Source organism: Natrix helvetica (assembly GCF_964273705.1).
Source record: "Natrix helvetica genome assembly, chromosome: 6".
Classification (NCBI taxonomy): Eukaryota; Metazoa; Chordata; class Lepidosauria; order Squamata; family Natricidae; genus Natrix; species Natrix helvetica.
In genome coordinates, this window is record NC_138553.1 from 47,053,609 (window position 1) to 47,066,245 (window position 12,637).

Consider the following 12,637-nt stretch of genomic DNA (forward strand, 5'->3'; position numbering starts at 1 on the left):
GATCATAAGCCTGGGGAAATCAACCGCCAATCCAGCAGCAACTCCGGCAGGGCCGATGAAACGTAGCAGGGAGACAGGTACATAACAAAAAGGCCCACCTGAACTCCAAGGCCCCATTTCACAAAAAGAGACTCACACCCGCCTATCTGAGGCACAGTGACCTCCTGAGGTCCGAGACTTTCCCTAATAACCGCTGCCACCACCCCTTGCCCCTCCTCTGGGCTCTCGGCTGGTGAAACGCCTGGAAGCCTGGTGGGCATAGTTCACTAAGGGGAACACCCCCCTCATGGCCCAACCAGGTCTCCGTAATGCACGGCAGGTCCGCTCTACCCTCTTGTATGAGATCGTAAATGAGGGGAGCCTTATGTACCACGGACCTGGCATTAAGCGACACCAGCCAGAGACCAGGGTCCTGTAATCCCGAGCACCTGGGGGTGCAAGAAGGGCGATCTGGAAGAAGGGGAACGGGAAAGCATGCTAAATTTCACCAACTGGTACGCCCGTACCAGTGCGTACTGGCTGAAACCCACCCCTGTGCTAAAGTAAAATTGTCTCAGAAAATGCCTGCAGTGGCTTGTATTTGTTTTTAATTAGAAGTTCATTACAGGGACTCTTACCACAGACGCACAAAAACACACTGTGTTTACATGAGTAATCATGAAAAGGCATCCATAATGACAATTTAATATTTTAGTATTATTAAAATGCGTTGCATTACAATATCCCTCAGGAAAGTTACCACAGTGGCAAAAGCTCTTTACATGAATTAACAGAATACCTTATTTAGGATAAATGTTTAATTGCAAACTTGATTCTGAGAACACTGCCAAACAAGTGAGATAATTGTAAAAGCAAGCTGTATATAACCAGTAATATTCCATTTAGGTCTAAGCAACTCACATTGTAGGTTAAATAACAAATATTAAATAGTTATATAAAGGTAGTCTTCAAGATACGACAGGCCACTTAACAGCTGTTCAAAATTAGAACAGCTTCTTCAAACATACAAACCTATTTCAAAATTAAGGCGGCTTTAGCGCCCTCATGGTCATTCCCCCTCTCTGACCAACCACAGGGATACTGCAGTGCTTCTTCACCCCACTACCCCCATCCAGCTCTGAGGCGCCTACTTGAGCCTGCTCTCTATGCCTCCTAGAAGCAGTTGCCATTTTCAGCTCTCGGACAATTTCTTGCAGAAATGGTAGCTGCTTTTGGAGTTTTCTGCCCTGATCAGCTGGTCATCGGAAGACTGAAAACTTCTCCTGACTCTTGCTAGTCTTTAAGAAGCCAGCCACTTGCATGCAAAGGCAACAACTTCAGAAGGCACTTCTCAAAACTTTTCCCCAACACATGCAGTAAATAGGGCAGAAGCTGGCTCCTTGGAAAGCTTTTTGCTGTTTGTCTGACTGCCTTTAGACAAGTACTAGGTGAGTCCTAAAGGCAGTCAGACTAACAGTAAGAAGCTGTCTAAGGAGCCAGCTTTAACCTTGACCATTGCTGTGAATGTAGAACTTTTTGAGCTGAATTTTTATCTAGTTCCTTAACACAATCTACAGAAAAAAGTTTTTTTACTTGCTTTTTTTGTTACCCTCTTTTCAGGCATAGAGTAAATTTAGAAAATGAGATAAATTAAATTATCAAGATTTTAGAATAGAGGTAGAAAGGTTAGTTTCAATACCCAATTGATAAGGGGAAGGGGGGAGATCAACAAGTATTTCGTCTCTCCCCCCCCCCCCCAGCTTTTTTCTGCTTTATTGAAGAAATGTGGATTTCTGTGGGAGGCAGAGAGTTACCGTATTTTTCTGAGTATAAGATGCACCTTTTCCCTCCCAAAAAATAGGGTGAAAATCTGGGAGCGTCTTATACACTGAATAAAGCGTTTTTGGCCTCCCTTCGCAAAAATGGTGCAGAGGGTTTGGGAGGCCTGCAAAGTGCTCCTGGGGGCCGGGGAGGGCAAAAGCCCCCCCCCAGCTCCCAGGAGCACTCTGCAAATTTCCCAAAGCCTATGTATGCCTTGTTTTTTGCAAAAAAATGGGCCTGCTTTTGCGAAAAATGGGCCATTTTTTGCTCGTTTTGGGGGGGACCCCCAGCCCCCAGGAGCACTTTGCAGGCCTCTCAGAACTCTCTGTATGCCGTTTTTCACCAAAAAAAGGCTTGCAGAGGTTTTGGGAGGCCTGCAGAGTGCAAAAACTTTTTTAAAAATTTACCTCTTCAAAATCTTAAGTGTGTCTTATACTCTGGTCATCTTATACTCCAAAAATATGGTAAGTAGGGAAGATTTTGAGTCCTTCTTACTGAAACTGCTGCCTTGGCATGCAAGCAGTTGATTTCCCCAAAGCTTAGGAAAGGTTTGCAGTCTTCCGATGGCCAGATGATCAGGGGCAGAGGCCCTGCCCACAAGCCCATCTTCATCAGCCTGCACAGAGGCTTGTTTGGAAGCTTCTCTGACATTGGAACATGGCACTAGCCCCTAATTCAGCTGGGCTCTTCCCTATGCTAGGCTGTTTTTATTTGTTTGTTTGTTTGCTTTTTACTGCTTATCTGCCTCCTTTATGGACCCAGCTGGGTAGTGGGCCTTCCAGGGCCTCCCCGATCCACAAGGTGCCCTATATGCTTGCTTTCAACATCCTGTATGTTCATTTAATGGTGGTATCAGGGTGAGCAGGGAGTGGGAGTCATTATGCAAAGCTGTCTGACTTAATGGTTTTCACCACTTGCGACTGTAATAGAAAGGCTCATTACGGTCATAGGTTGAAGATTGCCTGTAGTCACTTGAAGTATATAATTATTGTGTCAGAGTTTGACTAGACATCACAGAATGAGTAATATTGTTTCTCTAGCAGCATTAGGGTCACATTTACACAACGTACTGAGTGGGACTGCATTCTGTTACATCAACATATTTTATTTAAAAAGGAATAAAGATTTTATTAATGCATCTTTTATCCATCCAGCTATTCTGAAAATACTGCCAGTACCCATATATACAGAAGGTGACTATTAACTAATGACAAGAGGAACATCACTCCAGTACATACTTTACATCCCAGCACACTCAGATGTCCCACTTCAACATTTCTTTTTTTAAAGCTAGAAACAATCACACTACTGCCAGTTCCATCCTTTCCTATACACTGGAATTCAAATGCAATTATACTTTATATGAGGTAAAAGAGAATACACAATATACAGACCATATACTGTAGTTCCATAAAGCTTTCTTGGCCCTCTTTTGAGCCTGGAAATTCAAAACCCATCCAGAAAAGTAAAGACTCTTTCAAAAATAGCCAAAGTCAGGACCCAGATCATCCAAACACTGATAATAACAGCATTCGCTTCTTGGGGCTCAAGGTAGAAGTATGGGAGTTCAAACTGCCCAAGAAAAAGGGAGGAAAGTAAGTTTCAGCCTCACATAGCTGACAGACAAAATAATACTAGAGGCAAAAAAGTGGAGGCTCCCATGGCTCCTTCCCATATTGAGAAATCTGCCCAGATGTTATTTAACCACTCAGGCTTTACAGCAAATTGGACACACCATGAGGCATTAGTCCTCCCACACCCCCAGTATAGGAAAAGCGGACATTTTCTCATTCATCTATATTTCAACATTTTTATAACCTAAATTACACATGCCGCAAAACCCTGGCAGTGTTTATTTAAGTATCCTTGTGCACAATAAAGTTGCATAAGACAAAAATCCTCCCCAGAAAATAATTTGGGATATAGACGGGGTCTGCGGTACTAGGAAGGAATTGTTATGGTTATTTAAAAATTCCACAAACCATTAAATTGGAGCATAGGGTTTTATGTTGTTGTAACAACCTCATTTGAATGCAATCCACTCTGCCTCATCAAGTTCAGGGCAAGGATGAAGTTACAACTTCCAAAACATCTTAGGGAGATATTTGCGCAAGCAAGATTTGAACAGGTTGACACAATGGTCAGATATGGGAGATTCTATTCTATACCCTACAATGAGCGTTTCTGCATTTGCGGAGCGGCAGAGGTAGAAGACCTGACTGACATCCTATTTGACTGTTGCTTGTATAAGGGGATGAGAGACAGGTACCTTGGTCTATATACCAAACGAATGACCCATTGGGATCCCCATATCAAAACAACTTACCTTATGTGCGCCTAAAACCTGAACCATTTAACACAGCACAGTACTTAAGCAAAATGGTTCGATTGAGATCTGCATATGGGGACTGATTGGGGTAGATTGCAGGGGTGACACCAAAATACAATTTTATCATATTTTATCTGTATCATAAATTATTGTATTGTATTCCGATTTCATTTTAGACTATATTTTATTCCAATTCCATTTTAAATTGCTTTTATCAGATTTTAGTAATAATTTGTTTCTGGAACTTTGCACTTTGATATGGCCCAAGGGCTAATCAATAAAGACTCAATGTCAATATAATAACATGCATTTTAAAAATTAAAACTGGTATACCAACTTTTAATATTTATTATAAATATAATTTTAGTGGAATTACAGTGTAATTATTAAAAATTGTAGAAGAAAATAGTATACATTCCTAATATTTAACATTTTAATGTCATGAACCAAGCAAATTAAAGATTACTGAAATATTTTTAAATACTTCTGCTTATTAGTCTTTCAAGAAAATTAATTTAAAAATTCTGCAGTCTTTCTTAAACAATATGATGCAAAAGGTTATTGATTTTTATTCTGCAAAAAGGCAGAATAACTTATATTTTTAATGTAGACAGCACTTTTTAAAAATGTTCAAAACTCAACACATAGACACACACACATATATAAATGACATTTTAAATCTATTATATTATTAATGAATACTGTAAATCTTACCCAAGAATATTTGAAATAAGATTATAAACTTGCTTAAGGGAAAAGTAAAAGAAAAGTTAGGGTATTCTATTCCTATGGCAGGAGTTCTCAGACTTTGTGGTACTGTGACCCACTAAAATAGTAAATATTGTGTAACTTCATGAATAAAACTAGTAATTGAAGAGGGGGATTTATTATGCAAAGTAGGAACAAAGCATGGAATGAGTATTGACAGCATTCCCACTAAATTTGCATACGGCTGGTCATCTTGAAAAAAAACCAGTGACCTTCCCAATTTGTTTACAATCCCCACCCATTAATTGTAACTCACTGTTTGAAAATGTCTCCCTGTGTGAGCCAAATTATGTAATATGATACAAGAAGTATTGGATTAAAAAGTGAAACAAAATTAGCCAACCTCAGTTAACTTGGTTTGTTGAATGTACTATGTAATCATAAGAACATCTCTATTCACATTAAATTGCCACTTGCCTTATAGCTGCACACCTGAAGGAAAGGAAATCAAATCTTTTCCATTTGCCAGGGGAAGAAGCCACAGGGAAGTGACTCTTATCAGGTAAAAAGAATCCAATCAAAATTGGAAATAAAGGCTTACTGAAGGCTTGTTCTTTTGTTCAAATATTATCAGATAACATTCTGCTATTCTTTTTCCCCCTCAATTCCCATTCTTTTTAATTTGTAAATCTTAGGGATGGTTCTAATCTTTTTTATTTAATCAATGTGAAGCATTTTGTCTTAGCCTGAAAAGCAACATATTTATGCATGAAGAAATGGCAAACCAAAGAGAGCTCTGTGAAAAGCAAAGGTGACAAATAGGGCAGAATGAAGAGCCAGCAAGTAGACCTGCTCTTTGCAACTGCCCACAAGTGTTCCAGACAGCTGCTCCTCCCAATGAGATTGCAAAACAGTGGTCTCTAGAAGGTTTACAGCTCTGGGAGATGAGGGAATAACCACCTTGCTCAATCTAAGTTGGCATCTTTGAAAAGAAATATGTAGAAAATAAAATGTAATTTATTTAGACCATCATATTGACTGAAAAAGAATCCTTTGACTTTTTAATGTATCAGAAAATACTCTGAAAACCTAGTTGAATGTTTTACTAGTTCTATACACATTTAGAATTTGTTTGGTAGTTTGTGATTAATTTGATACCTTGTTAGCTTGGAGGCTCACAAGAGAACACTGCATTACTGAGTTATTGTGAAAAAATACAAGGAACCTAGGAGATCTAGAAATATGCTTAAAGTTTTATACTATACAAATAAAATTGCTTATATTTTTAAAAAGCTGTACCTATTTAAATAATTTTAAAAAGCACCTCTTGAAAGTGTTTGATGTAAAAAAAATTGTTAGGCACAGAATGCCTATAGATTTCTCCAAAAAATTATTGTCACGTTTTGCACTGTTACACTGTACTACATGGCAATCTGTATTCTGTTCCACCATTTCTAGTTACAAGGTTCTATGGATTTGATACACAAGATCTGCCATCTTTTTTTCCCCAAAGGCAGTCATCAAACTGAAAGTTATTTGGATTATTTTAAAATCTGGATATGCTTGCTCTTCAAACTCTGAAAACAGAGTAACTCAAGAACAAGCACATAGACAGGGAGCCAACTCCAGAATCTGTTTAACGGGCCCAGTTGAAGCCCCCGTCTGCCAGAACCGCATTTTGTTTATTATTAATAAGGGTGGGAAAAGCAGCGTTTCTGTTCACATACCCTACTATGCCATAATGTGATTCGTCTGGGTCAGGCTAGCAAGTGTTGGTAAACCGGACATCAAACTGCTCCTGAATGATCCCTCCCGCTTCCACAGAAGGCTCAAAGGCAACACTTCTGAGAACGAGGCCCCGGAATGACTCGTTTGGTGAGATCAGTGCGACTGTCGAAGCCACGAAAAGGTCTTTGAATACCATGCCCATTGGAGCCACTCCGAAGTGAGAGCTGGAGATGATGGAACGTCAGACGCATCTGGAAGGTACCAACTCGGGAAAAGCGAATGCACACCAAGTCAGCGCATCTCTCAAACCGCCACGGAGCGGACCTTCACTGACCTCAGTTCTCGCCGACACCCGCCAGGAGCACTTAGACGTTCGTAAAAATAACCCAAGCGCGCAATACCGACTCTCCCGCCTGCCGTCTCCGCTGTCGCCCACTCCCCTTCGAGCCTTGTCAGGCCGCCAGTGCCAACAGCCATCCACCCGCCTCGGACCGCAGCCTTCGCCAAGACTCCACTTCTCCGGGGACAGGCAGGAAAGGGACGCCTCCTTCCCTTCGCCCCAGCCTTCCTCCCACGCACAGAAGAAGGGAACGGCGCCTGCAGCCAACTTCTCCCCCTTCCTCTTTCAAAGTCAAATCGACAAAACCACCTCAGACCCCAAAAAGCTAAACCAGTGAAGCGCCCGGACGTGGCGGGGAACCGGGAAAGAAGCAGCCAAAGCGGCCACCGAGAGAGATTCCGCCCTCACCTTCTTCATGAGGCCGACTGGCTTACAGGTGGCTAAGAGGCAACCGACCGGGGTCCACCCCTGCCTGGATTAGCCGGAATTCCAGTCCCAAGAGTAGCAGCCAGGCCTCGCTCGGGGCCGGACCCTGCCCAAGACAACTTCCGAGGCCAAACAGGCGACTCCTTCCGGGCCAAAAAAGGGAGAAAGTGGGAGTGGTTGGCCGGTCTCCCTAATCGCGGGTTCTTCGTCTTGCCGGCGGGAGTGGTGAAGGCGCGCCTTTCGCTGTTGTTACGGACGGCTTGGAAATCACGGCGCGAAAAGCGGGGCGGAGGAAGGAAATTAACCCCTTTGGTGGTCCGGATTTTGTAATCCAGGATTGATAGCCCGGCGGGAGTACTGGCTAATTCATTTCCTACCAAAATAATTTGTTTCCAAATGAACAGAGGCATTTTGTCTGTAACCCCATCAAGACTTTTTCCTGGGAGTAAATAACATCCCGCTAAACAGAAGTTTTAAGTGTTGTTCAATTAAACATACTATCTTAGTTATTTCAATTACCACATGCCATTCTCTTTCTGTCAGTCCTAAAGCAAATGACAAGTAAAGAACCTTGTTTAGCTCTGTGTTTAGCTTGTTCACGAGGTTTACTAAATTATTGATGGATGATGTCTCAAGACGTGTTTTTATTATTTAATCTTCATTTTTATATATAAAGTGTACTAACAGATTTAATATCTGGAATTGTTAAATACAATCTGGTTAAACAGTACTATATATCATTTATTTAAGAGATTTCTACGTCTGCCTTCACAGCATAACTATGAGTGCAGTTAAACTACAAAACCATAAATTGAAAAGAGAGCTAGTTTAGTGTGGTGAAAGACTGAGTTCTAAGCCTTCTTTAGGAGGAAAATACAAGGTAACTTTGGGTCGGTAACTTGCTAGTCTAATCCGTCTCACAAGGTGGTTGTTTTAGAGAAAATAGGCAGGGCATGAAGTATATTCACTTCCTATTAAAAGGAAGAATAAAAATATAGTAATAACACTGACTCAAAAGACAACAAAAAAGAAAAAAAACGAACCTAAAAATCAGTGCCTCAATCAGTCTAGAATGCCTCAACAACTATCCAATTTCTCACCACTCTACCCCAATGCCTGGGTAAAGAGACAACTAAGTCTTGATGGTCTTTCAGAAGGCTAAAGGTGGGGGCCTGCCAGATCACTGGGGAGTGGGTGTTCTACATTAGTTAGAGGCAACCACAGAAAAGGCAGTTTTGTGCAAGAGCAAATATGTTACTGTTTTAGAATAAGTATTCTGGTTTTGTTTGTTTTTAATCACTTGAATTAAAAATAAATTGTGAACATGGCCAGAGTGAAGTTACCTTGTTGGGATCTTTTAACAAAATATAGACTCAGAAGGTAAATTCAGTAATAATCACTTCTCCATGAGTAGATTTTGCAGCGCAGCCTTAAAATTTCTCACATTACTGTATCTATGGTTGGGGCCTGCATTAGCTTCTCTTTCTTCCAAGCCATCTCAATTTTGACCTGTCATGACCTTATTATTCCAGTCTTTGCACTCTTACAGGAAAGAACTCTTATTGTGTGGTGTTTTTGTCATGGAAATTAGACTGCATAGACTACATATTTTCACCTGTGACCCATATTGTTTTAGCAAGTAGCCAATTCTATGTAGTTCTAAAGAGCAGTCAAGCAGCATAACTTGTTTTTACTCAGTGGAATATATCTGTAAAATAAACTGCTCCTTATTCTTTCCCATGCTGTTCTTTGGTTAGCTGGAGTAAGACTCATTCCTCTGCTAGATAATTTCCCACAATTCCTGTGAGGTCATCTGAAAGTGGCCCTTTTGCACATGAAAAACAGGGACCATATTAAAGGAGTATAATAGCACTCTGTCTCCATTTGAGACCTCACACATTTCTGAGCTTTAACTACCTTCCTCTGGCAGAATGGACAATGGTAAAAATAAAGAGTTGTGGTACCTTAAAGACTAGCCAATTTGATTATCACATAAGTTTTCATAGATTACAGCCACTTCAGCAGATGAATGCAGGAAATTCCTGTGAGAGCAACAATAGCCATAGAGAAAGAAAGTGGGTGGTGAGAATAGAATTACATTAATATCCAAGACAAAGAGAGAAACAGAATAAAGTAATGGGGTATATTCTCATGTGATCCATGTAGCAAAATCAACAAAAAATGTGGTTTAAAGACTAGCTACTTGCTTACTACTTATGTGAGATTTATAATCCCCAAATTTTTTAAGGCATCTCTGGAAATGGAGAAAAATCTGTAAGCTGAAAATGTTCCACATCTACAAAAATACGGCTGCCACTCTGGTGTAAGCTAATTGTGTTTCATTTCAAAAATCATGGTCAAAAGACACCTGGTTAAGTGAAGTATGCAAACATTTTTATAAATCATGTTATTGTCCCTAAACAACAAATTGTTGCAAAAATGGACATCAGAGAATGTTGATTGAATTCGAGACAAACATTTCCATGTTATGCTCAGAATCAATATAACTCAAGTTACAAGTTCCCTTGCTAAATGTGGGTAATTCAGTTGTGCCAAATTACTTTAGAACTGAATCAGTCTGATTCCATCTGTTGCATAGGAGTTTGCAACAGAATAATGGCAAGTTTTACATTTATTTCAATACTATACAGTTACTTCCTGGGGCCTAACTTAGTGTTTTTGATGGAGAAAGTAGAAATACAACAATAGAACAGAAACATAATCAATGGCTAGGATATATTTCTGTTGTTTCTTCAAAGAACATCATGTCAACAGTCAAATATGTTACTTTGCTACTATGAATATAGCAACTTTCTCTTTGATTATGGGCCATCGAGTTGATGTTGTCTCTTAGCAACTATACAAGATCTGTCCCGAAACTGGTCCTTCAGGTTTTCCTGTGCTGCATCACTGTTACTGTAATCAAAGTGCCAGTCGTTACAAAACAATTGCTACAGTCAATCCTACCTAGCTCAGGTTCAATTGAATATTTTTATTTATTAATTCATTTATATCCCCTTATTATTTTTACAAATAACTCAACATAGTGAACATATCCAACACAGCCCCCTCTTCTATTGCATGTTGCATTGATTATACATTATAAACATCTGAAATATTGAAATATTTCAAGAGTATTTCTCACTCTGCCAGTAACTTCTGAATTTTAACAGCTGATAACCTAAATGTTTACACTTTGTTGTTTGAACTATTTTCCTTAATTGATTAGTGACTAAAACAGTGCATTAAATGGTTCTAGAGTTTTCATGTAATGAAAGATTTAACAATAGAAACCCTTTTATTGTAAACCTTCCCCAGAGTTTAGTTATATCAAACTGCCACCTACTGCACAACACATAAATATTACATATCATTTGAATATAGTTATAGTTATAGATATAGTTTACTTGGACTTCAGTAAGGCTTTTGATAAGGTAGACCATAACCTACTACTAGATAAAGTAGAAGAATGTGGGTTAGACAGCATCACCACCAGATGGATTGGTAACTGGCTGACCAACCGCACTCAACGTGTAGTTCTCAATGGAACTGCATCTACATGGAGGGAAGTATGCAGTGGAGTACCCCAAGGCTCTGTTTTAGGCCCAGTACTCTTCAACATCTTCATCAATGATTTGGATGAGGGAATAAATGGGGAACTCATCAAATTTGCAGATGATACCAAGCTGGCAGGAATAGCCAACACTCCAGAAGATAGGCTTAAGATACAGAAGGATCTTGACAAACTTGAACATTGGGCACTATCTAATAAAATGAAATTCAATGGTGAAAAGAGTAAGGTTCTACATTTAGGCAACAAAAACGGAATGCACAGGTACAGTATAGGTGATACCTTACTCAGTAGTAGTAACTGTGAAAGGGATCTTGGAGTCCTAGTGGACAACCATTTAAATATGAGCCAGCAGTGTGTAGCAGCTGCCAAAAAAGCCAACACAGTCCTAGGCTGCATCAACAGAGGGATAGAATCAAGATCACGTGAAGTGTTAATACCACTTTATAATGTCTTGGTAAGGCCACACTTGGAATACTGCATTCAGTTCTGGTCGCCACAATGTAAAAAAGATGTGGAGACTCTAGAAAGAGTGCAGAGAAGAGCAACAAAGATGATTAGGGGACTGGAGACTAAAACATATGAAGAACGGTTGCAGGAACTGGGTATGTTTAGCTTAAGAGAAAGAAGGACTAGGGGAGACATGATAGCATTATTCCAATATCTCAGAGGTTGCCACAAAGAAGAGGGAGTCAAACTATTCTCCAAAGCACCTGAGGGTAGAACAAGAAGCAATGGGTGGAAACTAATCAAGGAGAGAAGCAACTTAGAACTGAGGAGAAATTTCCTGACAGTGAGAACAATTAATCAGTGGAACAGCTTGCCTCCAGAAGTTGTGAATGCCCCAACACTGGAAGTCTTTAAGAAGATGTTGGATAGCTATTTGTCTGAAACGGTATAGGGTTTCCTGCCTAGGCAGGGGGTTGGACTAGAAGACCTCCAAGGTCCCTTCCAACTCTACTATTGTATTGTATTGTATTGAATCTGGCTTTAATAAAAGTAAGCTCCTTGAAACAAGTGTATTTTTAAATAGTTCTTTTTAGGTAGATCTGACCTTAATGTCTCAGCAGGTGACAATATCTGGGCAAAATTACGGTAGGTGGGTTAGAAAGGTAGGTTGGGCCAGTTAGTATGCTGATGAGATATTAACAGAAAGGGTTATGGCTGGATTGGAAAGTTGAAAAACATTATGGAAGTAACCGCTTCCATACTATTGCCAAGAACATTTATTTATTTATTATATTTGTATGCCATCCATCTCATCAATAAGGCAATTCTAGGCAAGCTTACAAGCTTAAAAAAGTAAATATAAAAGAAATTAATTAACTAAGGTATAAGTAAAATGGCTGTGTGTATGGTCCAGCATAACTCTGGAACACCTCAAGCAATTTCAACCAAACTTGGTACACAGATGACTTCCTCTCTGGAAACAAATACTGTGGGGGTAAGACACTAAAACCCTTCGGTGTGTGTGTTCTGTTAAGATACAACCTGTTGTGCCTTAAATGGCTTCTACTGTACTGCCATAAAATGGCTTCAACTTTGCAGTGCAGTGGAGTTGCCATGGTAATGGCTTTACAGTACTCCACAATGGGCTCCCTCTCGTAAGGAGGAAAATCCAATGTTGGAAATTACCTTTGGTCCGGACATTTTCCCCCTATAAATAAATACCCGGGCAAAGCCAGGTTATCAGCTAGTTAAGAATAAAAACTAAACCAAGGTGACAGACAGCACT

General features: G+C 40.0%; 1 protein-coding gene across 5 annotated transcripts in view; it reads right to left on the reverse strand.

Moving 5' to 3' along the window:
• Window positions 1–8,561, reverse strand: part of FRS2 (fibroblast growth factor receptor substrate 2) — a 53,760-nt gene extending 45,199 nt beyond the window's left edge. For 2 of the 5 annotated variants that reach the window (XR_014175825.1, XM_081958591.1), the window contains exon 1: window positions 7,314–8,559. The gene's annotated coding sequence lies outside the window, so the exon portion shown is untranslated. Of the gene's footprint in view, window positions 1–3,194; window positions 3,341–6,899; window positions 7,264–7,313 lie in introns of those variants that run through there. The other 3 variants (XR_014175824.1, XR_014175826.1, XR_014175827.1) reach the window with 3 other exon arrangements.
• Window positions 8,562–12,637: the final 4,076 nt, after the last annotated feature.